The sequence below is a fragment of the Thamnophis elegans genome, chromosome Z, assembly GCF_009769535.1.
Source record: "Thamnophis elegans isolate rThaEle1 chromosome Z, rThaEle1.pri, whole genome shotgun sequence".
Classification (NCBI taxonomy): Eukaryota; Metazoa; Chordata; class Lepidosauria; order Squamata; family Colubridae; genus Thamnophis; species Thamnophis elegans.
In genome coordinates this window covers 139,683,165-139,694,767 of record NC_045558.1, presented here as the reverse complement: position 1 = coordinate 139,694,767, position 11,603 = coordinate 139,683,165, and positions in this window count along the sequence as shown.

The window sequence follows — 11,603 nt, the reverse complement described above, 5'->3', positions numbered from 1 at the left end:
CTTTTTTTCTGCATCAATTCCAGGGGTGGGTTGTTGCCGGTCCCCGACAGTTCTTGCGAACCAGTTGGTCACCGGACCCGGAAGTAAGCCGGCCCTGTATAAGCGTCCCAGCCGGCCGGTATTTTGTCCCTTCTGTCTCCCCGTTGCTCAGAAAAGCAACTTCGAGAAGGTCCTTTGCTAGCAGGCAGGTTCCAGGATGGCTGCCGCCACCAAAGGACCTTCCCGCAGTTGCTTTTCTGAGCAACGGGGAGACAGAAGGGACAAAAGACCGTCCGTTTTCCCCGTGCACGCCCATTAGCTTGTCCAATGAATCCTCCCGTCCTGTTTCTTCTTCTTCTATTTGAACAAGCCACACGGGGTGCGCTCCCTTGCTTTGACAGCCGCCTCGTTTCCAATTTTGGGGGGTGGAGGAGAAATCCATCTTTTCCATCCATATCCATGGATCCCCCCCCCATTGGAAACAAGGCAGCTGTGAAAGACAAGAGTTTGCGCTCTGAATGGCTGTTCAGGCAGCCAAAGAAGAAATAGGAGAGGAGTTCCACATGAGGCTTTTTCAACAGCCAAACTCCCCTCCTGTTCCTCAGGCAGGCCGGATCGGGAGCGCACATCAGGCTGTTGCTCCTGGGCTCACTGTGCATTGCAGGCAGCGCCCCAACTCCCCCACCACCACCTCTGCGCCGCCTCAGCAGCACCTCCTCCCCGGGGAAGAAGATCGAAAGATGTGGAGCCACAGACTCCCTCCTTTTCCCCGCCCCACAGCTCGCCTCCTTGGGTGGGACCAGGGCGCGCGCAGGGTGAGTGGAGTTTGCGACCAACTTTAAAGTGAATGGGGCGGTTTGTGACTAAATGGGACAGAGAACATAAAGGAATGCAAGGGAACATGGATGTAATCTAGTCCAGCCCCTTCCCAAGGCAGGAGTCCTTCCTCTTCTTTTGAGAGCTGTCAGTGACAGACATGAGGGAAATGGTGTGTGTATGAATGAGAGAGAGAAAGAAAGAGAGAGAGAGAGAGGCAGGAAGGAAGGAAGGAAGGAAGGAAGGGAAAGAAAGAAAATAAGTGGGGGAGAGAGACACAAGGAGGAAGGGAGGGAGAGAGAGGGAAAGAGGCAGAGAACTTACGATCACAATTGAGCCCAAAATTTTGGTTTAAAAATTTTGTCTACTCCCTTTCAAATAGCCAACAAAATATTTCTGGTTTTAATTCCGTATCTTGCTTTACCATTGCTTCTAACCACTAACCTCTGAATAGCTACTTGGACCTACTTAAGTACTGAACCTAATCCATATATTCCTGTTTTTTGGAACCGAGAACTAAATTTCAGAAAAAGGAAAGCTGTATTGCTCTAGGACTCTACCTATGACATTCATTCTTGAACTAAGTTCTTGGATGAAAGGCTACATCTTTCCTGTTTGTTTACATCTTTCCTGTTTCTCATCCTTCCTGAAGAGACTATACATTGTTGGTTGAAAGCAGAGGTCCTTTCTGTGGTTCCACCACAAAACCGCGTTTGACTAAAGGGCGCTCGACGAAACCGCGTAGCTGACGTCATCACAGCGCGACAACAGCGCGGAGAAAAAAGCACGCTGTAAACGCTAAACCTAAAATTAACCCCTAAACCTAACCCTAACCCCCCTAAACCTAATCCTAAACCTAACCCTTAACCTAACCCTAACCCTAACCCTAACCCTAAACCTAACCCTAAACCTAACCCTTACCTTAAGTTGAATCGGCTTGCTTTCAAAGCGCTATTTAAAGCGCCCTTCTTTCTCTGCGCTGGCTGTTGTCGCCCTGTTGATGACGTCAGCGACGCGGTTTCGTCGAGCGCGCTTTAGTCGAGCGCGGTTTTGTCGTGCCACGCCTTTCTGTTACCCGCAGTCCTCAGCTTACAACTACAATTGCGTCCAATATTGTTTTATTTCTTTTGCAGTTAGTATTATTTATTTTTGTACTTATTTTAATCCGATTGTAGTTCATCCATTGGCGCGAAGAATTCAGTGGCGTCGTCTTGGCCACTCCCACCCCGTCACATGACTGCCAAGCCACTCCCACCCAGTCACACGACTGCCAAGCCACTCCCACCCAGTCACATGGCCAGCAAACCACTCCCACAAAGCAGGCCACGCCCACAGAGTAGGTTCCAAAACTTTTGAAACCCACCACTGATCCATTCCTTACGCCGACGTTCTTCCTCCTCCAGTTGCAGTCCTCTCTGTTCGCGGGCATCTTCGTCTTGCTTCCGCCGGGCCGTTCGAGTTCTTCCTGCTTCTTAACCACTGCCGTTTTCTTAATTTTGCCTTCCGTCATTTTTTTTTCCTCTCGAAGCTTCTCATTCTTCTCTTCACGTTGAGCCATCTTTTGTTCAAGTCGTTTTTTCTATTCTTTAACCGCTGGCTCTCTTCTTCCTCGGGAGTGAAGCGGAGGGGAATGTTGTGCCGGAGGAATAATTTTATTGGGCTCTTTTGATTTACAGAGGCAGAAGTCATCGGCATCTGATGTTCTTCTGCCTTGTGCGCAAGAACGTTTTCAAAGGACGCGCAACTTTGCTGGCAGGACATGGAGGAGATGCGAGTCTTTTTTTCTTGGCGGAGAGAGAGGGATTTGTTGAGATTTTCATCAACCTTCTGAGAATGAGACATAGAATCTAATGTTGCTCTGGATTCAGTACTTTCTTTAACCAGAAACTCTTCTGCAATAGATAAAAGCTCAGCTGATAAAAGCCCCAACCAACGCTTGAACTCGGCAGAGTCCCAGACGATTCAAGTGAGTTAGGCCTACTGACATTGTCATTCAATGGGGTCCCCGCTATTTTAAGATTTATGGACTCCAACTCCCAGAATTCCCCCAGCCACCATGGCTGCCTGAGGAATTCTGGGAGTTGAAGTCCACTGGCTTTGCCATTTAAAATGGCCCCCAACCTTAGCTATTTTAAGACTTACGGATTCCCAACTCCCAGCATTGCCCAGCCGGCACGACGGCCTGAAGAATTCTGGGAGTTGAAGTCCACTGGCTTTGTCATTTAAAATGGCCCCCAACCTTAGCTCTTTTAAGACTTATGGACTCCAACTCCCAGAATTCCCCCAGCCACCATGGCTGCCTGAGGAATTCTGGGAGTTGAAGTCCACTGGCTTTGTCATTTAAAATGGCCCCCAACTTTACCTATTTTAAGACTTACGGATTCCCAACTCCCAGCGTTGCCCAGCCGGCACGACGGCCTGAGGAATTCTGGGAGTTGAAGTCCACTGGCTTTGTCATTTAAAATGGCCCCCAACCTTAGCTATTTTAAGACTTACGGATTCCCAACTCCCAGACAGCCTGAGGAATTCTGGGAGTTGAAGTCCTCCCATCTTAAAGTGGCCACGATTGGGGGACCCTGATTTAAAATCCATGCGAAAATGAACCATACGTAGCATGTTTGTTTGTTTTTTTGCAAAATGGGGGGGGCGGGAGAGATAAATTGCACCAGAGAACTGCCCCAAACTGCCTTATGATCCTGTGTCTTGATTTTTTTTTTAAGTATGTAATTATAATTATTATATAGAAAATGCATTTTTTTTTTAAAGAAAAAGAAACATGAAAAATGCAAGGGATTAAAAATAGCACATTCATGGGATGCTGGGATATTAGAATAGGCATAGGAGGTTGAAATCCTGCAGGCCGGGAATTGGGTGCCTTATAACCCCCCTCCCCACTCTTAATTCCTGCTCAGAACATTTTTTTTTTTTTAATAAGGGCAGGGGGTGGGTGATTTATATAAATATTTTCCAAGGGGTCTCGAAACGGAATTAAACTGTGTTTAACGAACGAATTGTTTCTGGGGGTGGGGTGGGTTTAATATTGTTTATTGTTCTACTTTTTATTATTGTTATTATTATTTTGTTATTAATAATAAACACCCGTTCTTTCAAAGGGATATAAATATATATAAATATATATATATATAAATATATGTCAAATGGCAACAGCCGGTAATGTAGGCTGTTTCCATTCTGTTATTCCTTTTTAACGTTAGCAATAATAAATCATTTAAAAAGAAAAACATCCCACCACACACCAAAACCATTTCTGGGTGGAGAAATGGACTTGAAAACGCTGGAAGTTTTAAAAGATTTATTTTGCTTTGGCCCTTGCCTAAGTTGTTTAGAAACTTGTTTTGTTACTTTAAAAAAAACACCAACACTTTTTTTTTGTTATAAAAAAAAACGCCAAAAATAATTTTCCCCCTTTTACATTTTTTTTAAAAAAAAAGAAAAATAATAAATGCTGGATTTCCCCCTCTTTTTTAAAAGTAGTATAAAGTGTGATTTATTATTATTTTTTCTTCGGAGGGCAAAGAAAAAAAAATAACAGAGTTAAAATCCTCGACTTGCAAGAGCTCAAAGTTATAACGGCACTGAGGAAAAAGGGACCATTTTTTTCACACTTATGGCCGTCGGTTATGTGATCGAAATTCGGACGCTTGGCATCTGATTCACATTCATGACGGTCCCGGGGTCCCGTTGGCGACCTTCTGACAAGCCGGATTCACTTATCAACGGTGTTCCTAACTTAACCACGCCAGCGATTCACTTAACAACCAGCAAGGGCCGTAATTCACCGTGGCCAGAAAGGTCGTAAAAAGGGGCAAGATTCATTAAACACCCATCTCGCTTAGCGACAGAAATGTTGGGCTCAAATGTTGCGGCCGTAAGTAGAGGACTTCCTGTATAAAGCAGTGTTCTGATGGACCTCAAGTCCTGTCTGAAATGTGGCTCCTTCTTATTGGTCTTTCACAGGGATCGCTACATTTTTTGTCCTTAATGCAATGCGCCTTTGTGTGTTCCTGCACACCCGCCCCCATGTGCATGTGCGTGGGACCCCCTGCGCTCCCCCCCGCCCCTCCACATATGAGTGCTCCCCCTCCTGCGTTTTGGGCCTAGCAGGCCTCCCTGAAGCCTCCAGGGATCAAAAAACAGAATAACGGGGGGTAGCATGCCGCCACCTCACCCCGTGCTACCCCTGCGCATACACACGCTTCTCCTACATGCGCCCCACCCTGCCTGCGCATGCGTAGCAGAGACCCAAAAATTACCTGGCCGGCAGTAGAGGCGCATATGTGCGGTGGAGGTTACCTTGTGCCGATGGCTCGTGTCGCCGCAGAGAGGATTCCACGTGCCACCTGTGGCATAGATTCACCATCCCGGCTCTATAACATTGAAAATGTGAGGACGGAAATGGATTCAACTTACAGGCAGTCCCCGGCTTACGACAGTTCGCTTAGTGACCGCTTGAAGTTACGACGGCACTGAAAAAAAAGGGACTTACGTGACCACTTTTCACACTGAACGACCATTTCAGCATCCCCAGGGTCACGTGATTTACATTCGGGTGCTTGACAACTGACTCACACTTGCGACGGTCGCAGTGTCCTGGGGTGGCACGATCCCCTTTTGACAAGCAAAGTCAATGGGGGAACATGATTCGTTTCACAACTGCTGAAAAACCGTGGCAAGAAGAGTCGTAAAGCGGGGCAAGGCTCATGTAACAAATCTCTCACACGGCAACGTAAAATTTGGCCTCGGTTGCAGTCATAAGTCGAGGACTAACGCCGGTAGTCGGTCCATGATTAACTACGTCCTTCTGAAGTCAGAGGAAACAATTTTCCAGGGAAAGATTGCAGAGGGAAGAGTTTTATCATCACCTTTTAATTCCTTGAATTAAGCTGAATGAAGCTGAGTATTTACTGGCCCGATGCCTTTCCTGTTGCCAATGAGGAGTTTTGTTCAGCTGATCTATTCTCATTGTGCCCAGAGAGAGAGAAATATCTGCCTCTACCTAGGTTCGAATGCACAGCCCCCATATTGTGAGGTGAGAGAGCTCCACCCCTAGGCCCCCGCACCGCTCAGAGGGACTCAAAATACTTCAGCATCGCCTCCGACTGCCCTCCATCATCCAAAATCGATCAGACGGCCATCAAAGGTGCCTTGTTAGTGGTGGCCGCGGTCAGAATGATGGGTGTTGTAGTCCGACATTTAGAGGACCTCAGGTGTGAGAGGGGGTTGTTGAGTTTAATCGGGGGTGAGTGATAAAGGCAGGGTGTTTATGCATCTGCACAAATTCCACAAAACCACAACCGAAAACAACCGATGAGATGATCGCTTACCCTGGCCAAAATATGTTGCGTACTCATATTCTTGGCACAGCTTGGATCGAAAGTTGAGATGGAGGCCTTAAAAAGCAAAATTATGGAGGGTACAGAAAGGTTGCACATTCCCTTCTTCTTGTTCCTTTCTTTTCTTTTTTCCTTCTTTCCTTTCTTTTTTCCTCCCTTCCTTTCCCTTCTTTTTTTTCCTTTCCTCCCTCCTTCCCCTTTCTCTTCCTTCCTTCCCTCCCTTCCCTTCTTCCTTTCCTTTCCGCTCTCCCTCCCTTTTCCTTTCCTTCCTTCTTTCCCTTTCTTTCCTTTTCCTCCCTCCCTCTTCTCTTCTTTCCCCTTCTTCCTTTCCTCCTTTCCCCTTCTTTCCTTTTCCTCCCTTCCCCTTCTCTTCCTTTTTCTCTCTTTCCTTCCCTTCTTTCCCCTTCCTTTCCTCCCTCTTTCTCATCCCTTTTCCTTCCCTTTTCTTTCCCGTTCTTTCCTTCCTTCCCCTCCCCACCCCTTCTTTCCCCTTCTCTTCCTTTTCTTTTTCTTCCCTTCTTTCCCCTTCCTTTCCTTTTTCCTCCCTCCCTCCCCCTTTCCTCCCTTTCCCCTTCTTTCCTTTTCCTCCCGCCCTCCCTTCTTCTTTCCCTTCTTTTTCTTTCTTCCCTTTCCTTCTTTCTTCCTTTCTTTTTCCTCCCTCCCTCCTTTACTTCCTTCCCCCCTTTCACGTTCTCTTCCTTCCTTTCCTTTCCTTCTTTTCCCTTCTCTTCCTTTCTTTCCTTTTTTCCTCCCTGCCTCTTTCCTCTTCCTTTCCCTTCACTTCTCCCCCATTGCATCCTGCCTTCCTCCTTCCCCTTTCTCTTGCTCTTTAGAACTGAAACACTCTGGATCCCAGTCTGGCAAACAGCTAGTCTGTTATTATTTTTTCCGTAAGAATGAGATGGCAGTCCCGTGGGTTAATTGCCACCCTCCTCCATCCTATTGTGTAATGTTTATTTTGAAAGAATAACACTTTCCTGGTATTTTGCTTTGCAAAACGTGACATGACAATTCTGGGAAGTTCTGTGTTTGTTTGCGTGTTTCTCTCCCCCCCCCCCCAATCTCATGTGCAATAGAGAAATGGAGGCTTATTGATAGATTATATCATATAGATGGAGAGACACACACACAGAGGCACAGAGAGAGAGAGAGAGAAGCAAAGAGAGAGGGGCAGAGAGAGAAACACACACACAAAGAGAGATAAAAAGAGAGAGAGAAAGAGAGGGAGAGGGAGAGAGCTGTATCGCCGTGGCACTCTACACATGGCCAGGATGATGCAGTCTTGACTTTCTCCACGGGTTCAAGGAACTGAAATTACAGACCATCTTTAAACCTGCATTTTGGGAAAGAGCTGAAGTTTCAAAAAGTATTTTGTTGTGCGTGGTACAAACAGTCCTTAACTTATGGCTATAGTTTGTCTTGGAATTACGCTTGTATGATTCATGACCCATAAATGCACCCATTATACCCGATGGGAATTTCCCCCCCAGGAAACAACTAGAAGTGAATTCTTTCTTTCTCTTTCTTTTTTTCTTTCTATCTATCTTATCTATCTAATTGTCTGTCTATCATTTGTCTATCTATCTGCTATCATTATCTCTATTATCGATCCGTCTCCCTCTATCTATATCCATTATCTATCTATCTATCTATGCTATCAATCTATTAATCTCTGTCTCTCTATATATATGTATATGTGTGTGTGTATAATTATCTCTATCATTTATCCATCTGTGTATTATCCATCCATCCATCCATCCATCCATCCATCCATCCATTTATCTATCTATGCTATCAATCTATTATTCTCTCTCCATATATATATGTGTTTGTGTGTGTGGATGTATATGTATATATATCACCTCAATCTTATCTTTCATCTATACGTCTGTCTGTCTGTCTGTATCTACCATCTATCTCTCAATTATTATTAATCTCTATTTATATATATATATATCAGATCAATATATCATCTCTATCATCTATCTGTCTGTCTATTATCTATCTATCTATCCATCCATCCATTCAACTCTCTCATCTATCATCTCCCTCGCTCCCTCCCATCCATCCATCCATCCATCCATCTATCCCTATCTATCTATCTATCTATCTATCTATCTATCTATCTATCTATCTCTATCTGTGTCTATCTATCTATCTATCTATCTATCTATCTATCCATCCATCCATCCATCCATCCCTATCTATCATCTATCTATCTATCTGTCTGTCTTTCTGTCTGTCTATTATCTATCTATCTATCCAGCCATCCATTCAACTCTCTCTCATCTATCATCTCCCTCCCTCCCATCCATCCATCCATCCCTATCATCCATCCATCCATCCATCCATCCATCCCTATCTATCATCTATCAATCTATCCATCCATATCTATCTATCTATCTATCTATCTATCTATCTATCTATCTATCTATCTATCTATCTATCGTCTGTCTGTCTGTCCGTCCGTCCGTCCATCCATATCTATCTATCTATCTATCTATCTATCTATCTATCTATCTATCTATCTATCTCTGTCCGTCCATCCATATCTATCTATCTATCTATCTATCTATCTATCTGTCTGTCTATCTGTCTGTCTGTCTGTCCATCCATATCTATCTATCTATCTATCTACCTACCTACCTACCTACCTACCTATCTATCATCTATCTAATCTATATCTCCTCCCCCTCTCCCTCTCATCATCATCTAATTTTTTTAATAAGCAGATTTGCAGAGAGGGACGCACGATACACAGCACAGCTGAATCCTGTCTCTGCTGATGCAACCGCAATTTCGAGCTCAATTCGACTGACTCAGGGATAATCTGGCGGAGCGGAGGGGGGTGGTGTCATCAGCTCAACAGCTGCGTCAAGATCAGCCAGGAGCTCAACCGGGGTGAAATTTGGGTGAGGGGGGGGGAGAAGAAGGAAGGGGGGAGGAGAGAATCATCCATAGAAGAGCTGAGCTGGCCCTTGGGCGCGTGGAGGCCCTCTCCCACCAAGAGAGCTCTCCCAAGCTTGGCCATCCCGGGCGGGTCTCGTGCGCTTGGCCCAAGGCTCCAGGGCTGATCTCATCCCTGCGCTTGCGGTGGTCACATCTGGAATCCATTACAGAAGTCCCCCCCCCCCCCGCCTCCTTCTGTAGGAGGGAGAAAAAATTGGTGTTCAAAACACAGATGGAATTAGCAAGGCGGGGAACGACCTGAGAGGGACCCGAAGAGGGGTGCGAAGGGGCAAAGATATTATTTTTCCCCACCATCCCTCTCCCCTAGTTCCTATAGGGCTGGGCAGCCATGCAGATCTTCCTCTCTTCCACCTCCCCAAAACTGCAGGATTGGGGGGGGGGGGGAGGAAAGCGAAGCAAAATTCCCTTTCGGACGCCAAGCTGACTTTTAAATTTGGCATCCCGCGGACGTAGCATTCAATAAGCTCAACAACGCCCATTTCGGCTCCAGATGTCAAGCGGCAGAGACAAGGAAGGGAATTGCAGAGATAGAAGGGACGGGTGAGAAAGACGCGGGCAGGGAGGGAGCAACAAAGCCCATGGTGCTGCGCCGCGGCGAGGATGGATTCAACGGGAGCAGCCTGGCAAGGCCTCCTGTTCGGGACCTCCGAGTTGAGGCCGACGCTTAAGGTAGAAAGTGCATTTAGCTCAGCGGCTAAGAAAATCAGAAAGGTCGGCGGTTCGGCGGTTCGAATCCAGAGCATCGCGTAATAGAGCGAACTCCCGTTCCTTGTCCCAGCTTCTGCCAACCTAGCGGTTTGAAAGCACGTGAAAAATGCAAGTAGAAAAAAATAGGGACTGCCTTTGGTGGGAAGGGAACAGCGTTTCGTGAGCCTTCGGCGTTAAGTCATGCCAGCCACATGACCACGGAGACGTCTTCGGACAGCGCTGGCTCTTCGGCTTTGAAACGGAGATGAGCACCGCCCCCTAGAGTCGGGAACGACTAGCACATATGTGCGAGAGGAACCGTTACTTTTTTACCCTAGATTCAGATGAACAGAGTTGGACGGGATCTTGTAGGTCATCTAGTCCAACCCCCCACCCCGCCCAAGCAGGAGACCCTGCACCATTTCTGACAAACGGCGATTCCAATCTCTTCTTGAAAGCCTTCAGGGATGAAGCTCCCACATGTATCAAGGTTAGGCACGAGTGGTGCGGTGGCCTAGAGGCGGAGCTCTCGCCTCATTATCAGAGGGCTGTGAGTTTGATCCGAAGGTACAGGCAGATATTTCTCTCTCTGGGCACATTGAGAATATATCAGCTGAACAAAACTCCGCATTGGCGACCATGAAAGGCATCCGGCCAGTAAACACTGAGCTCTCCATTCAGTTGCCCAGATTCCATTAGGGGGTCAAAAAAGATGACGATGATGATCTAGGGTTAGACATATTCACCTTAACAGATGAACAGAATTGGAAGGGACCTCGTAGGTCATCTAGTCCAACCCCCACCCCCGCCCAAGCAGGAGACCCTACACCATTTCTGACAAATGTCAATTCCAATCTCTTCTTGAAAGCCTCCAGGGATGAAGCTCCCACAACTTCCGAAGGCAACCTCTGTTCCCTAAGTGGATTGCTCTCGCTGTCAGAAAATTTTTGGAGCCGCTCTGGGTTTAATTCATTTAAACCGAACATGCCCCCCCTCTCCGTCGCCTCTGCAGAAAATCAAAGAAAATGATCTTTTTTTTTTCCTCCCCCGTGAAAAGCATAATTTTCCAGCGAGAAGAAAACCAGGATGGAAAATGTCATTTTCCAACGAAGGGAGAGGAAAGGAAACCGAAGATGATCCTTTCGGATTGGGGAACAATGCGTGCATCTTCCCCAGCCCCGATTTTCCTTCATAAGGTCTTGTGACTTGAGTTTTGGCCGGGTGAGGTTCCCCAGAGGGCCCGAGCAGGAGGTGTGTGTGTGTGTGTGTGTGTGTGTGTGCGCCTTACAGGGACCTCCATGGATTGAGAGAGAGAGGGAGAACAAGCAGGACTTTTGCAGAAAAGTATCCAACATTCCAACAAATTTGGCTGAGGCTGCATTTTGATTTTTCAGCCAAGATGGGTTTCTCTTCACCGCTTCCAAAAAATCTATCTGTCCTTTGGCCAGCTGGATGCTTTTCTTTCCTGGCAAACCCTGCCGATTTTTCGGCCTCTCCCCTGGTTTTCATCTGCACAGGGGCCAAGGAGTTTTTAAACTTTTTAAAAACTTCGATGGAAAACCTCTCTGCTCCCGGGCCAGAGATGGGATTCCCTTACCTTTGCTAGCGGTTTGCAAATGTGAGCGTGCTCACAGGTCACGCATTACGTCGGGAGGTGGTGGTGAGTGGAGCCTCCAGCAGCCACCGCTACCGGCTCGCCCGAACCACTAAGAATCGGAGAAATACCCCCAATATCCTGGGCTCCCCGCATGAAACAAGGTGGTGGTGGTGGTGGGGAGGAATTGGCTGACTTTTTAT